This window comes from Ammospiza nelsoni, chromosome 8, assembly GCF_027579445.1.
Source record: "Ammospiza nelsoni isolate bAmmNel1 chromosome 8, bAmmNel1.pri, whole genome shotgun sequence".
NCBI lineage: Eukaryota > Metazoa > Chordata > Aves > Passeriformes > Passerellidae > Ammospiza > Ammospiza nelsoni.
This window is the reverse complement of record NC_080640.1, coordinates 36,680,469-36,701,835: the sequence shown is the minus strand read 5'-3', so window position 1 is coordinate 36,701,835 and position 21,367 is coordinate 36,680,469. Positions and strand designations below refer to the sequence as shown.

General features: G+C 48.5%; 1 pseudogene; it reads left to right on the top strand.

Moving 5' to 3' along the window:
• Positions 1-12,646: 12,646 nt before the first annotated feature.
• LOC132076109 (protein ecdysoneless homolog) lies at positions 12,647-19,077 on the top strand (annotated as a pseudogene).
• Positions 19,078-21,367: the final 2,290 nt, after the last annotated feature.

Sequence of the window (21,367 nt, the reverse complement as noted above, 5' to 3'; positions counted from 1 at the left end):
GCTCCTTATATACCTGATCCCCGTGAATTACTACAGTGGATAGGTTTAAATCCTTTATCTCAGAAGGTTTTCCCATGGATCCAGTATACTGATTAAACGCCTGGGACCAAGGCCATTCAGCGTTGCTTTGGATAGAGGTACTCTCTAGTTCTAAAACTTCAGTTATGATTACATACAAAACAATTCTACAAACTAAAGTATGAACTACTCCCGACCGCAATATACTCAATTTGCCCGAGTAAGTTTTAGTCTCAGTTCATTCTCTTCTGGTATCACTTTCTAAGGGACTTCTAGGGCTTTCTTCACTCTAGAGTGATGGATCCCAGCATTCTGCTCTTTGATTTTGATTGCAGTGAAGGTGGTGAGAAGTACTTGCAGTGGTCTCTCCCACTGTGGTTCCGAAGTCTTCTCTGTAAGAGACTTAACATATACATCATCCCCAGGCTAACTCCCTGCTCCGAGTTCCAGCCACATGTTTCTCAATTTCTCTGAGCTGTTTGCTTAAAGCCACTATGTAGGTGGACATTCTGGAAATTCCCTTTGTATTCTATATGGTCTTCTATAAGGCATTCCAAAAGGATTCAGCATTCCTTTAGCTGAAGGTTTAGTTCGAATTTGCAATAGTGCTAGTGGAAGAGCTTGGGCTAGGGTAGATTAACTTCTTGCCCCAGTCTTACAATCTGCTGCTTGATCAAATTATTCATTTTCTCTGCTTGGCTACTTGATTGGGGCAGTATGAAGTGTGAAGTTCTTAATCTATGCCCATGTGGCCACTAATCTGTTGCACTGCTTTGGAAATTAAATATGATTCTTTATCTGAGGACATCGTGGCTGGAACTCTGAAGCGTGGTATTATTTCTTGTAAAAATAATCTAGTCACCTCTTGAGCTTTGACAGTTCTGGTGGGGAATGCTTCTGGCCACCCTGAAAATGTATCTATCAATACCAGTAAATACTGATACCCCCCTTTCCTTGGGAGTTCTGAAAAGTTAATTTGCCACTGCTGTACAGGCCCATGGTCTCTCTCAGTCTGACAGAGTTTCAGCCGGGGGGTATTTTGGGGTTAGTCTGGAAGCAAGGATCACATTGTCGGCTTACCTGAGTGATAGTAGCATATAAATTCCTGATGATACGATTCTTTCAATCAGATGTGTGTTCTAGAAAGCCTGTGGAAATTACTACTTCAAAGTCAACACTTCATTTCAATGCACTCTGTATCACTGGCAGCCTTGGTCATTTTGAGAAAGTAGCCACACTCTATAAAAAGCTTTTAAGTAGTTAGGCCCTAGTGTGTTTTCTAGTGCTCTTCCTTCACTAGTAACCACAAAAATGGGAAGGGATTACTAGCTCTCTTTCAATGGTAGCCCACCCCTTGTAGTTGTACGTCTCTTTTGTTTACTATTATTGTATTATGGCTTACCTTCGAGGAAAATCTGTACCTCACCCTTTGCTGCTTTCTTTGCCTCTCCATCCGCCACCTCATTTCTTTCCTCCAATTTTGAGCTCACTCTCCAGTGTGCCTTAATATGCTTTTTCAGGTAGCTGAACTGCTTCCAGCAGCTGGATTGTCTCTTCTTTCCCTGTGAGATCAGCAGTCCCCTCTCCTTCCAGATGGCTCCATGTGCATGCACAACTCTGAATGCCTTTTGCTCTTTCTAAGGCATGGGTCAATGCATTTATCTCAGCCTTCTGTGCAGAGGTACCTATTGGTAAGGGTCCACACTCTATTACCTCTCTGCAGGTAGTCACTGCGTACTTTGCAATGTCGCTTTCCACTGGCAATGTAGCTGCTCCCGTCAGTGAACCAAGTCTCTGCATCGTCCAGAGGAGTGTCCTTTAAGTCTGGGTGGCTGGAGTAGGTAGCTTCAATGGTCTCCAGGCAATCATGGTGTACTGCTTCTTCTTGATTCCACTGAGAAAAGAAGCTGGGTTGACAATATTAGTCACTACTATCTCTACATCATCTTGCTCTACCATGATGGCCTGGTATTTCAGAAACCTCTGTGGTGAAAGCCAGTGGCCACCCTTTACTTCTAGTACTGCGGACACTGTGTGGGACGCTAGCACAGTCATGTTTGTCCTAGGGTAGACTTGGGTGCCTCTTGAACATTCAGCACAACTGCTGCTACACCTCTGAGGCAACTTGGCCATCCTTTGGCTGTTGCATCTAGTTGCTTAGAGAAGTAAGCAACTGCCCTTCAGTATGGGCCCAAGTCCTGAGCCAATATTCCGTGGGCAATTCCTTGCGTGGAAAAAAAAAAAGAATGCTTTACTTACATCTGGAAGTTTCAAAGCTGAAGCCAACATGAGGGCACTCTCTAGCTGGTGAAAGGCCCGTGTGGTGTCTTTTGTCCACTGGAGATCTCTGTTTCCATTGACAATAAGGGCATAGAGGGGTCTGACGAGCAGTCCATCATTATAAACCCACAGCTGGCACCACCCTGCCATGCCTGAGGAGGTTCGGAATTCCTTCGTTGTCTGGGGTTTCGGGGTTTGGCATATGGCTTCCCTGCCTTAAAGTCTGCTGCTCAGCACTCACTTCTTACCCCAGGTAGATTACCTTCTGCTTCACTACCTGTGCCTTTTTTTTTGGGACTCTGCATCCTTGGAGTCCTAGGAAATTCAAAAGGCTTACCATTCAGGCTTCCCTTGTCCAAGTGGCTACTAGAAGATCATCCACGTACTGCAACAGCCTCCTTTCTTCTTGTGGAGCTTCCAGGGACTCTGGCTCCTTGCAAGCTGTTCTCCAATCTGAGTGGGGAATTTTGAAGCCTTCAGGCACATGGACTATGTGAGCTTGTGTTTGAATGCAAAAATTTTCTGGCTGGCTTCATGGATAGGGAGGCAAAAGAAGGCATCTCTTAGGCCTAAAACAGTGAACCGGGTTAGCTCAGGTGTTAAACAAGTTAGTAAAGTATATGGATTTGCTACCACAGGGTATAAATTCTGTGTTATCTTATTGACAGCCCTTAATCCAGTACTATCAATTATTGGGCGGATTCCTTCCTTATCTTCCTTTTGAGGGTACTACTCAACTCTCACTGGTTGTGTTCTTTCCTTAAGCTTGATTACCGTGGGAGGGCATTTTTCACTCTCCCTGGTACAGCAGAGGCCCATACTCTTGAAAACACTTATTTACTTATTCTAATATCTCCTTACTAATGTCTTTCTTAATTTCAGTGTCTGTTAATGTTAAACCTAACATCTTTATATCATTTGCCTCCAGAGTAACCTTTCTCATTTGAGAATGTTTAGCAAATTGAGCGAATTGTACAAAAGCTTCTAAGTGCACATACTACACATGTTACTTTAAAGGTTTGCAAAAGTATGCCTTCTCAGACTGGCCAGTTGTTCAGTTGTTCCCCACACTGCAACATAAACATTCTCCACAGGTACTAAAACTTTATTTCAAACTGAATATATGGCCCTTGTGTCGACTAAAATTCTTCCCTTTTCGGGAGGTCATCTTTATCCTTCCTCCCTTACCTTGGGAGGAGCCTTTAACAAATCATATGTACTCATTTTGTGAACTGTGATTGCTTTGCATTTCAGCATGATAATCTTTGTTTGACTTCATACATTGCTATCTTATGCTGTATGCTGAACAACACGTTTGATTTGCTTTCTTTTTGCCTTGTTTTCCTTTTCAAGGGCCAAGACCAGAGGGCGGTCTGATCTCACAGTCTCTTTGCCATTCTGGGTGATTTCTTAAAACAAAAAGACATTTCAGCATACAAAAACCCCATCCCATTTATCTTCCTATTTTAAAACAGTACTAACAGCAATGAAGTATTATAAATATTTCATTTTCTGAGCTGTTCCTACTGGCAGCCTTCTCCCAGTGAGCCCCTCGTAAAGGGGCTAATTTAGGAACCTCTTTGCTCTGGTCAGTTCTCATTATCTCCTTCTCCTTGCCCTATCTCGCTTCCACTCAAACCTCTTTTCACAGACCTTCACAGTAGTTTCTCAGTTTTCCTCCTACACACACACAGCTCCAGGTGGCAGGTATCAGATGTGATTTCTACAGACACGCTAACCTTAAGATCTACATCTAACCTACATCTAACCTTAAGATCTTACCTTCTGAATCAGTTTGATCAGAAACCTTTAATTTACACTCGGGCATGTGCCTTGACAGTTATTAGAAGAGCAATACCAGCGTTTCTCACAAATACTGCACTGCAATAATACCTGCACATCCAGCTTCTGCCCACAGGTCATTCCCGTGTTCCCTGGGGAGACAGGGCAGCCAGAGCTGTCCCTGTGCTCAGGTGACAGTCACTGTCACCTCACGCAGCATGCCAGCCTCTTGATGCAGCAAAGGCTCTGAGGAATTGCCCGCAAAGGCAGGCCATTCCATTTGTTACAGAGAACTGTAAATCCCTACAGCAGACTGTTCCCAGTCCAGACGTATTACAGTACCAGCTGAAGTCTCATAAATCTCATAAGTCTCATTCATCTCTTCTATCTAAACTCTGTTTTACAAAATGTCTTTTCTAGTTCTCTTCTTGCACAATCTAATTAAGCACTGTGTCTACTTACACTTGTTTTACTGCCTTGCAAAAAGGCTGTGCTTGTCACAGCTGAAACTCTGATATGCCCACAGACACAGACACGCATGCACCCCCCCTCCTTTTATCTCAAATTCACTAGAGCCAAGGCTTGAATTGCTGTGAGGGGGAGAATTCTTAGAATTCCTTTAACTCGCTTTATTGTAGTTAAGCATAAATTACCATACTATAGTTCTCCTGTGTAAAATGCTACTCTTGTTGCAAACAAAATCTTAAAATCTCCACAAACACTACTATACAATCTGAAAATCAAATTACCACAATGCAGTGGAAGAAAGTCACCACACAAAATCACAAAATCACTGGGAAAGGGCATATTTCTCAAAGTGCTCACTTTTCTCAACACAACACAGCATACCATAATTCAGCATTTACTCAAATCAGTTTTTCCTGGACACAATCAAAATAACAGCACACAGTCTAGAGATCAAGTACAAACATCCAGGGCAAAGGAACTCCCTGAGCTCATACTCATGGTTAAAATGTACCAAATCTACACAAATCACTACATTTAAACACAATAAATACCATCACTGACGTTCCTCCACTCGCTTCTCTGCGGGGCACTCCTCTCCCTGCCCCCACAGCCTGCTGGAGCCAGCGCCTCAGGCCTCACTTTGCTGCTTCAAACACAGGCAGTACTCACCCCCCCACACTGTAGGGCACTGTAGATCTACTCTCTTTTATACACCATACACATATACACTTGCACGATTACAAACACAGCGCACTGACCACACAATGCATTAACCATACAGCGACACAGTGTCCGGACACCACACACACACGGACAAACAAAATACACATGGGTTCAGCAGTTCTGCTCTATCAGAACAATGAACCCCCAATACACACATACATGGGTTCACCCGACCCACCCCCAGGGTCACTAGCAGTCTGCCCTATCAGAACGATGAACCCCATCTCTATGGTATCTGCTCCATCAGCTGAACCCAGACGTCTCTGAGTGATTTACTCCCTAGCTCTCTTTTCCATCCCCCGGGGGCCCCTCAGTACATACCGTATTCTCCTCCGCAGGCCAGCAGGTCCTTGTCTGTCCCTGCAGGTGGCAAGCTGAGACGAACGGAGCCCCACTAGGAAAAGAAATCCTAGGGTGCGCCTTGGAGATCCGTCTATCCCCCCTGCCCCTGCGGGGACAGAGAACTCTCCTGGCTGGCTCACCATAATGTTTTGCGGACAAAAGAAGAAACCTCACAACTTTATAAAAGTTGTAAAGCTTGGTATGTTTATTTACGGCGACGGACACTTGTGGAGAAAACTCTCCTCAAAAAGGCATGCGTACCTCAGAGAAATTCAGATCTCCTTTTATCCCCCTCTCAAATACATATGCATACAGTTTCACAATAGATTCATACATATTCATTTTTATGGGTTTTGTATGATTTTTACCACTAGTTCCTTTTTATCAGAAAGAATTCCAAAGTCAGGCTGACTTGCCCTTACAGCTGTCCCTGTCTCTCTCTATCATCTTCTGTCTCCCCCCCCTTTACCTCTGTCCTTCGCTGAAGTAACTTCACTGAGATTACACCTTGCAGTCTGGCTAAATAACTACGATTTCTAACCACAGACTCAACTCAAAAATGTACATTTCACTTAAATTAAAATGGATTCCTATCCTGGAAAATTTTCACTTTGCTTCAGAATAGAAACCCCATAGGCAGCCTGAGTTCCCAGGGCATTTGGGGAGGGCTGGCTCATTACCAGGAGGGGCCACAGGACAACAGCTGACCTCCAATCAAGGTGTGAGGAAGTGATCTCCACCTGTGGAGGGCAGAGAAGGAGCTGACTGACAAAACTTTGGGAGGGGCTGAGGGTGTAAAAGGCAGAGCATCCACTTTGTAAACAAGCCTGTGGCTGACAGTCACAGAGACATCCAGTGCTGTAGTTTTTCCTTATTCAGTTTGTTGTTGTATTTTTTTGTTAAGGTTTAATGAACCTTTAAAATTTTAAAAGTGAGGGTCCTTTCTCACATCTTCCAAGGACAGTCCAAAATTCTCACCTTCAGGCCAGTTTGTGATGATTTCCAGGAGCCCAGGGTGATTTGGATTTCCCAATCGAGCTTGTTGTAGAATGTTATGAATAACAAATATAGGTCTTGGCTTTCACATTTATGTACTAACTTTTGTTTTGCAAGTTATTATTGATGTCAGAAATCCTGATACAGTACAAACTGCAATTCCTGCTTTAGATGTAGTACAATCTGTCATTTTATCTATGCACCCTAGAGCTTTTATAAAGAGAGGTGTAACAGATACAATCTTAGACCACAGCATAATACAGACTGGGATATCTTGGAATGATTGTTTCATGTAACTAACACAGAAAATGGTGTCAAATATTTAAGGGATTTTCAACATTCAAGGACTTTCTTATCAGAAAGACAAGATAACAGAAACAAGAGCATGGGGAAAAAAAGACTTTATTGACCCTCATTTTCAGGGAGTGAAAATACAAAAAGACAGAATCACAAGAAACCATGCAATATAGTAGTTTAAGGTACAAGATGGCCTGAAGACAAGTCAAAAGTTTAAAAAAACCAAAACAGCGGGTATGTTTGAAAGTTATGATTGAATTCTTAAAAACTCTTCTAAATGTGCATGTAGCTCTAATATGTAACAGTACACAGAAAACACAGCTTGAGCTAACCCTGTGCAAGCAGACAAGCATTCCAGGGCAGGATTTTAACCTGCAATAAACTTTAATAAAACGTGTAATGACTGAGACATGTTTCTCACATATAATGAGGGCAATGCACTCACTGCAGGCAGCATCGGTGGCAGGGTGGATTGCAGAGACTTCTCCTTTGCAGCCCCAGCCCAGCGTTGGCGCTGGGGATGAAGAGGCACTGAGGTGACCCTGAGAGGAAGTGCAAGGCACAGGGCGCAGCTGAGGAAGGACAGCGCTGTGCTGGGCTCAGAGGTGAAGCTGGCACTGCCCAGCGTGGAGAAGGTCCTTTGTGCAGCCCCTGTTACAGGGGAGCTTGGGCCTTGCTGCAGACATACAGCCGCACATTGGAGCAGTTCATGCTCCTGAATCTCTTGTGAGCCAGGCACACACAGTGGGAATTGCCAAGGACAGGAACCCTGCAGGGAAGAGCAGAGGCAGCGCTGGCTGCCAGGGGAAGCCCTTGTGCCCCTGTGCCCCCAGGCCCTGCTCGGCTCCCCGGCACTCACCGGGAGCTGCAGCTGCTGCCGTCCCCCCAGTGCAGGCGCTCGCCCCGTCTGCGCAGCCCGAGCCAGAAATCGATGTTCCCGCAGAGGCGGGAGAGCAAATCCTGCCCAGGAGAGAGGAGTGGGAGCTGTCCCGGCCCCTCAGGGGGACACGTACCCGGGCCTGCCCCCGCACGCCGGGGCTCCTTCCCTGCAAGGCCCCGGCCCAGGGCTGCAGCCCCGGCCCTGCGAGCACCGAGCCCGGCCCAGGAGCGCCCCCAGGCTGCCCTCAGCCACCCCACCCCGCCCGCAGCCCCTCACTCACCATGGCCTCCTCATCCTTGGCAATGGCCAGGGAGGCATTGAGCTCAGAGCACCGTTCCTGATCCTGCTCCCACGTGCTGTAATCCTGTGAGAAGTAGTAGCAGACCCCCTTGTACCCAACCCAGTCATGTGGACAGCCCAGAACACACTGTGGAGTCGCAGGTTTGACTGGAACCTGTGGTGCTGCAGGGGGAAGAGGAGAAGCTCTGAGGATTCCCCTGTGCAGGGAGCAGGGAGCCCGCTCTTCCCCAAGGGGCTGGGCCCAGGCTGCTGCCCCCCCCTTACCTGACTGCACAGCCCCGGGCATCCCCATAGCCAGTACCAGGAACAGCCGACTCAGCACCACCATGACCACAAGACAGAACATCAACCTTTGACCTGGAGCAGGAAAGAGCTGCTGGCTGCCAGAAGCAGAGCCAGCCCCACAATCTGCTCAGCCCACGGTCAGGGAGCAGAGCAGGGAACCCTGAGCCAGTGTGGCCCCTCCCTCAGCTGGCAGCCAGAAAGCCAAGAGCCTGGCCACAGGCAGGGACACAGCTGTGGGCACAGGCAGGGACACAGCTGTGGGGAAAGGCTGCAGCAGGAGAACTGCACAGCCTTGGGGGCAGCTGGGGCTCTTGCTTCCAGCCACTGATGGGGCCCAGCACAGCACGAGGCCTCTTCCAGACATTGGGAAACAGCCACACACCTGCCAGCCCTGGCCTTGGGAGGGGACACGGGCCTCTGCCTAGAGGCCACAGGGGTGGCCTTGCACTCTGCCTGGAATCTTCTGAGGCTCCTTTTGAGCACATGGCCGGTTGCTGATTTTCCCTGCGGACACTGGGTCTCCCTCACACTCCCATCACTGGTGCAGAATCCATTCTCCATTCTCTGATCTGCACTCACTGCACCCTCACAAGTGGCATCCCTCTGCTTGTGCCAAGAGGCTTCTTGGGCCTCAGGCAAGTGTGGAACTGCGGCTGCTGATCCCTCCTGGAGATGCAGGAGCTTCTTCCCAACTCCATGAATGATGCAGAATTCAATCTCCTCCTCCTCACAGCCAGCATCTCTCTGCCCAGAACAATCAGCACCTTGCTTTGGAGACTTCAGGAGTGCTGACACATCCTTTGGGAGCTCGCCCTCAGGAACAGCTTTACAGGCGTGCTGATGGCACCCTGAAAGGGACACGATGAGAGGTCACTGCTGGTGCTGGCTGTGCAGGGGCTCAGGAGGGCAGTGGCAGCTGTGGCTGTGCTGTCGCCGCTGCCCAGAGGTGCGGCAGCAGGTGCAGAGACAAGCGCAGCCTCCGGGAGCTCTGCGGTAGCTGCAGCCCTGGCCCCTGTGGCTCTGCAGCCGCTGCAGCCCAGCTCCGTGCCGGGCCGGGCGCTGAGAGCGCCTGCGAGCTGCCGGCTGCTGCTGGCCCGGGGCAGCTGCGGCTCGGAGTCCGCCTGCCGAGGGGCAAGAAGCAGCAGCCCCGGGCTGCTCACCATTGTGCCCCGCATTATTCCTGCCCCGGCACCTCGGAGCCCGGGCACACCGAGCGCCGGCACGGCCGCTGCGGCTCCCTGCCGGTGAACTCTCTGAAAGGTGGCTGTGGTCAGGTGGGGCCGGTGCCTTTCTTCCGACAGCAACTGACAGAATAAGAGAACACAGTGTTAAACTGGACCAAGGCAAATATAGGTTGGATATTAAGAAAACTTTTTTTTTATACAAAGGGTGATAAAGTACTGTTGTCGCAGGCCCTGAGCTGGGTAATGATTAGCATTGACTCCATGATTCACAAAAGCTGACCAATCACTTTATTATTCTATATTTATTAAGAAACCCCTCACCCTTACAGTCCTCCAGTCAAAATACCATCAGCAGTGGCTAATTAATAAACCACCCCTTGGTAAACAAATCTCCATAATACATTCCCTGATCTTCTCACAGCCTATTCCAGGATGATGCCTGGGAAAGTTATGTGTTGCTCTCTGTGGCCAGAGAGCTGCTGCCACAAAGTACTGGAATGGTCAATCCGAGAAGGTGGAGGAGTCACCATCCTTGGAAGTGTTTTAAAAAAGGGCTGGATGAGGCACTGGGTGCCAGGGTTTAGTTCAGATGCTGGGGCTGGGTTGGACTCGATGATCTTGGAGGTCTCTTGCAACCCAACCCAGAGATTCTGTGATTGTGTGAGCGTGGGCAGCCGCTCCCTCGGCGATCCCAGCGCAGGGCGCACACGGGGGAAGCCAGCACCAGGAACTCGCCTGAACCCTCCGGCCCTCACCGCGGCCGCCTCCACCCGCAGTGAGCCCTGAGCTGGGGCAGCACCGACCGCGGTCCCACCTGGGCTGGAGCCGCCTCCGAGCTCTGCCGCCGCCTCGCCAGTCTCCGCCGTTGCTGCGGAACGTCTCGAATGAAATAAACAAGGCCAGGAGACTTCTTCTCCTGTTAAATGCCTTTATTAAAAGTGATCAGCTCAGGATTAGGTAGCTTGGGGGGGCTGCAGTCTCCCGTCGTCTCTCCCAGGGCGACTCAGAGGAGGAGGATATGCACAGCTCTGCCGGCAAGGGGCAGAGCTGGGGGAATCCAGTCCTCGCTGGGAGCCTTTGGGGCATGGTATTCCCGTCAGATCGTGCCCCTCCCACTCAGTCGGCCTGGTCTCACCGCCGGGGTCAACTCGCTTGGTCAGGGCGAGAGGGTCCGAAGGTGTGCCGCGTCTCTGCAGGCTCAGCACTCGGCTCCTCACGTCCAGACATCACTCCAGTCTCTCAGCTCTTAGGTGGCTCGTTGTTTTTGGGGTTTCTCCGTGGGTTTGGAGTCGGGGGTTCCACAAAGCATTCTGGTCTTGGGAGTCACTTTGCATAACCCCCACCCTCTCAGGTGTCTTCACTAGTCTGGGAAAGGTACAACTTAGCCTCGGGCAAGGTCCCCACCCAGGAGAAGGGCCATTACCTCGCCCCAGCCAGGGCTTTTACTAATACAAAAACAACCATTAACGACAACGACCCGTGATTACAAGAACAAAGGCAGCAGCCCAGCAGTAGTGGTAACTTTTTCTCACAGAAAAAAATATTAACTGAATTTTTGTTCATAACATCAAATGCGCTGCCGCCGCTCCGGTCCCGGTCAGGCACAGTGTCTCCTGTGCTGCCGCTGCAGGACAGAGCCGATGTGGGTGTGGGTTGCTTTTGCCATACAGATTGCGGGGAAGCAGCGAGGCACGGGAAGAGGAGGAGGGGAGAGGTCACGCCCGGTCACATCCCTCTTTCCCGTAAAACCCGTGATAAGAAGGAACCCGTTGGAGCAGCTTCTGGGTCTCTCAACAGTGAATTCTCGCAGGGATTCTTGGGCTGGGCCGGGTGTGGCCAGGTGCCCGGCGCCAGCAAAACTGCACTGTCCCTCTCCTGCTCTCCCTAGGCAGGCAACAGAACACAGCTGGAAAGGCTCGAGGATCGGGAAAAGGCCAGGGAGAGATCACAGCTGGGGCTGCTGCCCCTTGCACAGTGCTGAGGAGTTCCCTCCCAGTTCCCTGCCAGTATCCCTCTTCCTGGCAAGCCCCGGCAGGGATCGGGAGAGCACTGGGCAGCAGCTGGGAGCGCTGTTCTTTCCCAGGGCTCCTGATATCCCCCCCAGTGCTCCTTCCTGCTCACTCCCGCTGCTCCCACTCTCCCTCCCAGTTCCCTCCTGGCATTCCCTGTGCTCCCAGTTCCCTCCCAGTGTTCCCAGGATCTCTCCCAGTGCTCCCAGTGGCAAAGCCCTGGGGGCAGAGCGTGCTCTGCTCTTGAAGAGGCGAGACTTGAGCTGTCAGGAGAGCAAACCGGCTGGGGAAACTACACACTGTCACACAGGAACAAAACCCTTAACCAAGATGGGTTTCTCTTGCTGGCACAAGGAGAGAAGCAGAAATCTGACAGGAATATTATTCATCATTCTGCCCAGGCTCTGTCAAACACTCCAGCTCCTGCACCTCGGGAAATAACAAGTGGCTTCTAAGCAGTGACTTTGATGTCACTGAGCAGGTTATTATGGATTAATCTCGCACTGGAAAGCAGCGTTCACACCCTACTTCTCTTGGCATCACCCTAACAGTTTGGAAACTGCTGCCCAGTGAGCTCCTGAGTTGTATCTTCCTTGTCAATCTTATCTGCCCTTTGTTTAATTGTAAAAACATAAATAAAATGCAGGGAGCATTTGGCCCAGGGTCTCAGGACTTGCATATCTCTTCCAAAGAAAGGGAAAAAAGAGTGCTTCTGCCAAACCACAGAGTTTAAAAGTTCATGTTATCTACATATATTTTTAAAAGGAAAAGAGTGAGAGCAAAATATCCATTACTGTGCCAGTGTTGCTCCTACCTATTTCTGTTCTCTTCTTTCACTTGCAGCATCTCTAAGAACACTTAAAAACAAAATTAAAACAACATTGAATTTAAACTGAAGGAGAAGCAATATGGTTGCAGGCTTGTGTGTGCCTGAGTGCCACCTGGACCAGCAAGGAAAGGCTGGCACTACATTCTAACGCAGCCGGCCCAGCCGCTTTGATCCCTGCCCGTGAACACGCAGCGGCTCGGGGCACAGAGCCGCCGCTCCTGCCCGGGGGCGGAGCGCTTTGGGCCCTGGTGCGATGGAGGCGCTGCGGCAGCCGGTGCTGCCCGACGACGCGGTGCGCTCCCGCCTGTTGGCGGCGGCGGCGGGCCCGGGCGGCGAGGCGCTGCTGCGGCGCTGCGCTGAGCTGGCCCTGGTGCGCTTGGCCCCGCTCCTGGCCGCTTGCGTGTGGCAGCGGAAGCCGTTCCGCCTGCGCTATGTGCCGGGCCGCGGTGAGCCGGGAGCAGGCCGGAAGGCGCGGCGGGAGGAGCGCCCGGAGCGGGGGGACTGTGAGGGGGATCCGGCGGCCGGGAACCGGGAGAGTGTGAGGGGGATCCGGCAGCGGGGAACCCCGGACATGTGAGGCGGAACCAGGAGCGTGTGAGGCGGAACCAGGAGCGTGGGAGAGGGAACCCGGGAGCGTGTGAAGGGGAACCGGGAGCGCGTGAGCGGGAACTGTGGCGTGTGAGGGGGACCCGGCGGGCTGGAACCGGGAGCGTGTGAGGGGGGACGCGGCGGGTTCCCAGACTCTCGCTGTCACAGCACGGGTTAACCCAGTGAGGCATCTGGTGCCGCCTCCCTGCTGCAGCGGGGCCATCCTCGAGCACAGGACACAAGATTCTGTCAGCAGGGTCCGGGATATCCACAGTGAGGGAGACTCCGCAGCCCCCGTGGACAATGTGTTTCTGGGCACGGCGTTGCTGAGCCGCCTCTCCTGTCTATGGCCCGTGCAGGCGAGATCCCGGCGCACTTGGGCGGCACCGCGGTGTTCGGGGATAACGTGGAGGATGAGTGGTTCATTGTGTAGCTGCTGCGGGAGATCAGCAGGGGTTGCCGGGGCTGGCAGCCAGGTAAGGCTGGTGCTGCTGAGGAGCTGCTTTAGTGGGAGGGCTGCCAAGGGGCAGTGCCTGTGCTCTGAAAGTCCTGTCTTATCATTGTCCATCCTTGGAGGCGTTTCCCCATCCCAGACACGTTGGAAGTGTCCAAGGGCAGGTTGGATGGGGCTTGGAGCAGCCTGGGCTAGTGGCTCTTTAAGGTCCCTTCTAACCTTAGACTTTCTATGAGTTTATGAATGTTAAAAAAAACCCAGCAGACGTAGATTCAGAAGTGTCCCTGAGGGTAGGGAATGCTCTGGGCTGGAGTGTTGCTGTCTATGTAAGGACACAGGCTTTGTCTAGTACAGGTGAAATAATGAGCAGACACCTTCACCCGAATATGGATGGCTGCTAATGGCCATGGATTAGAATGGAGATCATTAATTTGGTCATTAGCAAAAAATTGTTCAATTACTTTGCCCCTACTCCAAGATTCTTAAAAGGGCTGGAACACAACACCAAAATGGGTTGTAAGTGTGTACCTGGAGTGTCAGGCTCATCTTTCCTTTTGTTTGAGGGAACACACAGAGTGAGGGAGTTGAGAACATTGCATTCAGGGCTTTTCTTAGGATCAGGAACCAGCAGAGGTCGCATGTGACAACTGAAATGCTGCTTTTAATGCCTGTGATGTTCTGAAGCAGTTAGGCTATGCTGGTTCTCCTGAAGCACTTCTCTAGCTGAAGAGAGACGTGGTGTTATTGTTGTTAAGGAAAGAAGATATATTTAATGAAACTTGTGCCAATTCAAATAGGGATTTTACAGAATATCAAGGATTTTTCCTAATGTATTTAGAATGACAGAAGTTTATATTTGCTTGGAGATTTCAATTTGGAACAAACTTTATGAGGCCTGAAAAGCAATTTATCAGAAAAATCTTTCTAAGATATATTTTGAATGCAGTCTCAGGCACTGCCTGTAATATGGGTGCCTCCAAAGCCACTCTGGTGACCTGGAGGGAGTTTGCTGGCTGTCCCCAGCCCAGTCCCGCTGCAGGGAGTGTTTGTTTCTGCTCTGGCTGTTGCAGGTGACTTTCACTCGGTGTTTATGTGCACAGCTGGTGCAGCAGCAGTTTGTTCCAGACAGATGCGGTGGATACATCCTGCCCGCCCCAGCTCATCCTCAGTACAGAGCCAACGAGCTGGGCATGAAGCTGGTAATGATTCCTGGGGCATTTTGGCCTTGGTTCATGCATGTCCAGGGAATGGGTCCTTGTCTGGAGGTTGCCTGCTTGTCCAGAGAAATGTGAGCAAAGTCTGCCACACCTTGAGAACCTCTTGTTGCATCTTCTGTCTGCAGGCTCATGGCTTTGAAATGTTGTGCTCTGAGAGCAGTAAAGTGGCTCCTGATGCCAAGAGAAATGTGTTAAGCAGTCCTCTGTGGGAGAGATTGCTCAGGAGCTTGAAGGAGAAGGATTATTTCAAGGTCTGTGAGTATTTCAGTGTCTGTGGCTTTTAAATATGCCAAGGAAAATACATTTTAACCCTTGAACTTGTGTAAGGAGCTTGAATCCTTATCTCGTGTGAAATGAATTAATGTGTTTAAATGTGCAGTTTGTTCCCCTTTGAAAGTAATTTATTTTGGAAATTAAAAAGGAAAAAGCAAGATGTGGGGATTGATTCATTCATCTAAAGCAAGGGGAGAAATACACTTGAGTGAAGAAAACCCCCATATGTGATTGTGTGAGGTGTAACTGATTTCACTGGTTTACATTTCATTTCCACCCCTCTAGAATTCAATATTCTTCAAGATCCTTAGATAACACCATAGACCTATCTGGGCCCATGCAAGTGTAATTTTTATATGTGTGTGTTTTTTCTCACTTCTGGGGATTTAGCTGAGGTTCTGTGTTATTTTTTAATAAATGCCTTTCACTACTTTTTTGATGTTAATAAATTGGTCATGAATTGTCTACTTGTTTGAAGGTTATCAAATTGGAAACACTATTGAGATTCTTAGCTTCAAATCCTTTAATATACTTCAAATACAGGAATGGCCCTTTGCTGTATTGAGTTCCAAGTGTAGATGGCCAAGAGGTTTTGGTTGTTCTGGTTCTCTCAGCATTTCTGTGTGACCAACAGTCACCCTTAGGAAGCCTGACTGAGGAGGAAGGGGAGGGAGAATTGTTTGGGTTCATGCCTGTGACTTGCATTCAATAGGGAGAAATGGAAGGATCAGCCAAGTACCTGGAACTGTTGCACATGGCAGAAGATCACTTCCAGCAACCTGTTGCAGTGCCAGAAATGTGAGAGCTGCTTGAAATTCATGAGTGTCATATACCCTACAAATCCTGTAAGTGACCTTTGAAATCCTTGTTACAAACACCTGAACTCTTTTCTCCACTGCTCATTGAACATGGAAGCTGTGGCCAGGACATACAAGTACTAATTCCTCTGGAATGCTCCACTGGGAGAGGTTCTGGCTTGAGTAACTCTTTTATCTTGGTTTTGTGAAATGCTGAGCTCTTCCAAGTGGATTCCAAGTGGTGACTGCAAAGCAATTTTTGCTTGGTTGACTGTAGAAAGTGTAGAAAAGTTTCATTGAAAAGCAGTCCCAGTGAATAATGAATACAGAGTAATCTGTCTCCTTTGCTCAAGGAGCTGGCTGTGGATTTCTCTGGAAGATGAAATCCAAAAAATAAATCACTACAGAAATATCTGAGGCTTTGGCAGGTCATAATATCTTGACTGTTATTTTCTTCAGTTTCCACTCTGTGGTGTTTGGGATCTGGTAATCTTAATATTTACCAAGGCAAAATAAATGTAAAGGAAAAGAGCCATGACCAATGGGCTTTGGAGCCATCGGCTGGGAATTGCAGGGACTGACTGTGTCCTGTTTTAGCTAATACTCTGTGTAGTGCTCTGCTACTTCCCCACTACTACAGACAACCCCCATTGATCTGAAGGAATTGGGAGAGAAGCAGCTTATCTTCCTGCAGAGGATGGTGAGCTGGATGGGGGAATTATTCCTATTACAGATGATTATTTGTGGGGGGAGAGGGGCAATGCTGACAGCTGTGAAGGGAGAGCAAATCCAGCCTTCCTTAAGACTAAACACTGGATTGGCTCTCCCAGTTTAGAGTAAGCCTTTCTTCCTCCACTTAGTGGCCAAAGGCTTCTCAGTGACTAGAATGGTCTCTCTGAGTTTGAGCTCTGCAAAGCAGAGTTTTTAAGTAGTGGCAAGAAACCCGCACTCAGTTCCTCTCAGCCTCTCTCTGCCTTTGCTGTGTGTGAGCCCGGACCAGCACAAGAACTGAACTGCAGAACTGAGCTGCAGGATGGTTGCAGTCGTGTCAGTCAGCTGGTTTGGGCCTGTGGGCCAGCAGGCTTGTGCAGAGTAACAGATCTGTGCTGTGTTCTTTCAGATGACAGCTGGCTGGATATTACACCAGGTGCTCTGGATCAGATGCTGAAGGAGACAAGAAATGAGTCCCTTCCTTCCCCAAAGGAGGAGGAGCAAAACTATGACTTGGAAACAGTTGCTGAGAGCATGAAGGCTTTTGTGTCCAAAGTCTCCACACAGGAAGGAGCAGAAATGCCATGGTAGTAGCACCTGGAGTTTGGGTCTGGTGTGGAATGTTGCACTGTGCTGCAGCCCTGTGGTTGGTTCTGTGATGCAGAGAATCAGAGTTTGAAGGTGCTGTGCTGAGCAGGGCCTAAAGCAGAGCCAGAGCAGTGAACCTGTACTTGCTTTAAATCAGTTTGGTGCCACTCTGGCACTGGTGCAGGTTCAAGTGCTGCAAGCTAGGGTGCTCTCTGTCCCTCAGTTGGATTTTGTGGTCTTCACAATTTTTCTCTTTTTCTGCCCAGTATTCTTCCACTCACTGTTTGATGTCTCTTCCATACAGGCTTGAAGCTTCTGAGAACTTTTAAATTCAAATGTCCCAGCTTCAGTCCTGGCTTGAGAGAAATCAATATGGCTTGTGCCTGTGTCAGGCTTATGCAAGCATAGAAGCTTCATTTGCTTAAAAATATTTTTATGTTTCAGGTCATCTGATGAATCCCATGTTACCTTTGATGTGGATAATTTTTCAAAAGCCCTGGACAGAATTTTAGGTGAGATTGCTTCTTTCTTTGAAACAGATGCCAGCACTGATTTCTTTGCTGTAGTACTGACACCAAATCATGTGCAGGGGCAGACTCCGAGGAGCTGGATTATGATGATCTGGATGAAGAGGAGGAGTTTGGGTTCTCAGCTGAGGATGATGAAGAGCTGGATGCTGGGAATGGAAGGCAGGAGCAGAAGGTGTCTCCTGAGGAGCTCGTGGGCAGTCTCAAGGCGTACATGAAGGATATGGACCGTGAGCTGGCATAGACCAACGTTGAGAAAAGTTTCAGCAGCCCCAAGAGAGGGGTGAGTGTGCCTTGAGCTCTGATTTGCAGCAGTAATTTCCAAGCAGGAAATGTGCTGCAAGTGGCCATTCTGAGTAAGGGGATTGGAACCTTCCCACATGCAAGCAAAGTGTGGACCTGCACCATCATACATTTTTTATAAACTAAAGCTTACCTAAGCTTGGAATTTGCCCATCTTTTCCAAGGCTTAGTTTTAGTTTGCCCATCTTTTCCCTGTTTTGAGTAGTAGGGCAAGCAGCTGCAGCTTCACTTGTGAGTTCCTGTAGTAGTTTTCTCCCACAGGAAGCAGTGCCAGGACTCAGCAACACTTTCTATCCTTCTCTTGGAACTTAATCTGGGTAATGGACAGCTAGCATGAGCATTTGGTGTCTGAATACCTGTCTGTCAGGACTCAGGAGTGTACTGGACTTTGTTGACTGCAGAGTTGTTGTTTCTTTTCTCCTGTGGTTTGCCCTTTTTTCCCCCTTAAATCTGCTCATGCAATTGGATAAAACTTTCTCTTTGTACTTCCTGCAGGCAAGTTCTGTTGGAGCAGCCCCATGTGAGAGTGCTGGCCCTGATTGTGGAGCTGAAGCTGCTGAGCTGGCAGCCCTGGCTGTGGACATGAACCTGGTGGCAAAGCTGCTCGAGTCCTACAGTGCCCAGGCTGGCCTGGCAGGACCCAGCTGGAACATTTGACAGAGCCTGGGGGTGAATTTACCTGAGAGCACAGAGCTCACTGGCAGCTGAGCAAGGCAGGGAGGCGAGCCTTTGCACAAGGCATGGCTGCTGGGGAGATGGAGCACAGACACATGAACAGGATGTGGAAGAAGAGGCCAAAGGTTTTAATTTGGATCATTCTGTTCATTCTGTGTCACTTCAGCAGAGTGAATTTACCTTCAAAAGCTTCTGTTTGCACACTGTCTTGGGTGGAAATGAGATTTTCCCAGTGCTAGCACAATTCCAGAAAACTGGAAAAAGATGTTGAATACATGACTCAAATGATGTTTTGTTCTATTAGAAAACCTCTCTCCTGTTTTTCCATTCAGTGATCCAATTTGCCACGTTTCTAAAATGTTCTTTTACCCATTGCTGAGTGGGTTCAATATCTGGGGAGCAGTTCTGGTTCTGAAAATGCTGCTGCCTTCAGGGGCAGGTGGGGAAATACCACATTGCAGGAAGAGTAATTGGATCAAATGTGTAAATATTGGCCAGAAATATTTTTTAATTTTTTTCAATAAAACGAGAAATACAACTTGATTACTGAATTTTTGAAGGTATGCATAACTTCCTCAGTGCAGTATCAGTTCTTGAAGTGAAAGTATTTTTGTAATTGGTCATTTTCTGAATGAATTCCATTACTGCTGAATGTTGATATACAGCTACTGCTGGCATGATGTGAGCCCAGGCTGAGCAGTTTGGGGTTTTTTTTTAGTGAAAATGTGGCTGGAAGGCAAGCAGCATGTTGCTTTTATGTGGAATGAACAATCTATTTTAAATATGACACCTTTGGTTTCAACAAGATGAATTTGAAATAAAATACGTAGAAATGATGTATAGACACCAACAGTGCAGTCCTGCTGAGTCCAAATCAGCTTCTTAATTTCTCTTTATTTCTTTTTCATTCAGCAATGAATGAGTTGTCCTGCACTGATGTTGTGTAATTTCCTTTGTCAGCAGTTCAGGGAGAGCACTGGCAGGTTGGACAGGGATTAGAGATGGACAGCAAGAGCTGGGAAGTATGAAGAAGGTTCTGCTAAATTTCAAGCTTGAGAGGTGAGGGAGACAGACAAATCTGTGGTGGAAAAATGAAGTTAACAGAGATTTTCTAATTGAGAGTAAGCTACTGAGCAGTTAGTGGTGGAAAACAGAGGTACTTGAACCTTGGGAAGGGTTGGTGTTTGACCAGGAAAGGAAATTTACACTGAAAATACATAAAATTCTCCACTGATGAGTAGCTAGATCAAGTTTAGATACTTTAAAAAACATAATTGAGTTGAAGAACATGATCACATTGAACTGCTGTGTGGCCTGTGCTATAGAAAAGGTCCAAATAGATGGAAGGGCTCCCTTAGTGCATGAGGAGAACTCCTAAGCTGAGGTTCAGAACAAAGCTGCTCTTTTGCAAACACTCCAGCTGCTGTTGCTGCTTGGATAATCTGACTTTTCCATCAGTGGGGCTTGGATTTCTCTGGGGCTCTGCTCATCCCAACTCTTTCCATTTGTTCAGCAGCTTCCCAGTGGAGCCCTGCAAGGCTCTGGGAGTGCTCCCAGGAGAGTTTGCCATGGCAGAAGAAGCATTTCCATGCTACCTCTTCCTCTGCTTTGAGGTAACACATGAGGCATCTCCACTTTTAATTCTGAGAGTGTTTTTAGTGAAGAAAGCCTGATGGAATTAATTAGGGAAGACAAGTGGTGTGTGTGGTTCCCTTTCAATGGATTTCTGTCCAAGTGTATTCTGAAGTTGTTTAACTGGTTAATTTTCCCTTATAGTCTGTGTTTCAACTGGGGGAATCCCCATTCACCTGCAATGTTGAGGGGATCAATGGAAAGGAACCCTGCCTTGGCCATTATTTCAGGGCTGTCAATGGATGGGGAATCTCCATTTTCTTACTGAAATTGATCATGGAACACCCTTTGTGATGGGATTTTATAGGTTTGAAATGAGAACAAACCTTCAATTTTCGTCATCTTTAAGTTTAAATTGACAAGGAATCTCTGTTGTGTCTTATTTTTAGGGTTGAAATTGGTAGAAACCCCCACTGATTCCATTGAGGTATTTGTATCGAGGGGCCAAAAAAGGCTGGAAAAAAAGAGGCACAAAAGGGCAGCAAAAAAAAGGTGGAAAAAAAGTTGGTAGAAAAGGGGTGGAAAAGAAGGTCTCAAAAACAGGTGGCAAAAAAAGGGCAGAAGAAAGAAATGGAGGGGCAAAAAGAGGCAAAAATTGGGAAAAAAGGGCAGCAGAAAACAGGGGGGGAAGGGCAGAGTAAACCAGGAAAACAGGCAGCAAAAATGGGGGGAAAAGAACAGCAGGAAAAGTGGGGAAGAGTGAAAAAACAGAGACAGCATAATAGTGAAAATGTGGCATTTAGGAAGCAAGAAAGCTCTGGAAAGGTGAGGAGAAAAGGGTGCAAAACATGAGAGGAAAAATGATGGGAAATATGAGGGAAAAAGAGCAGGAGTCCCAGAGACACCCCCAGAACTCAGGCCCCAATCCCACAGACACCCCCAGGTACCCCCAAGAGAGCCCCTGCAAACCCCACAGACACCTGGGCCTGGATTCCTGCAGGAACACTGGGGAACAACTGGGCTCCTTGCAGCGGGATGGAAACAACGGCCAGGGCTGGGAATGTGTGCCCACTGTGCTGCCAGGCTGGGAATCAGCTGGGTGGGGCCGTGCCATGGCAGAGGCTCCTGAACAACTGCCAGGTTTGTGGGCTCCAGCTGGAGCTGAGAAGCAAAGGGATTAGTCCAGGCAGGAGAACATCCCATTGTGGGCTACTGCTGCAAAGTGGGCATGTTTGGAACAGAGCCTCTCCTTCAGCAGGCCAACGCTGC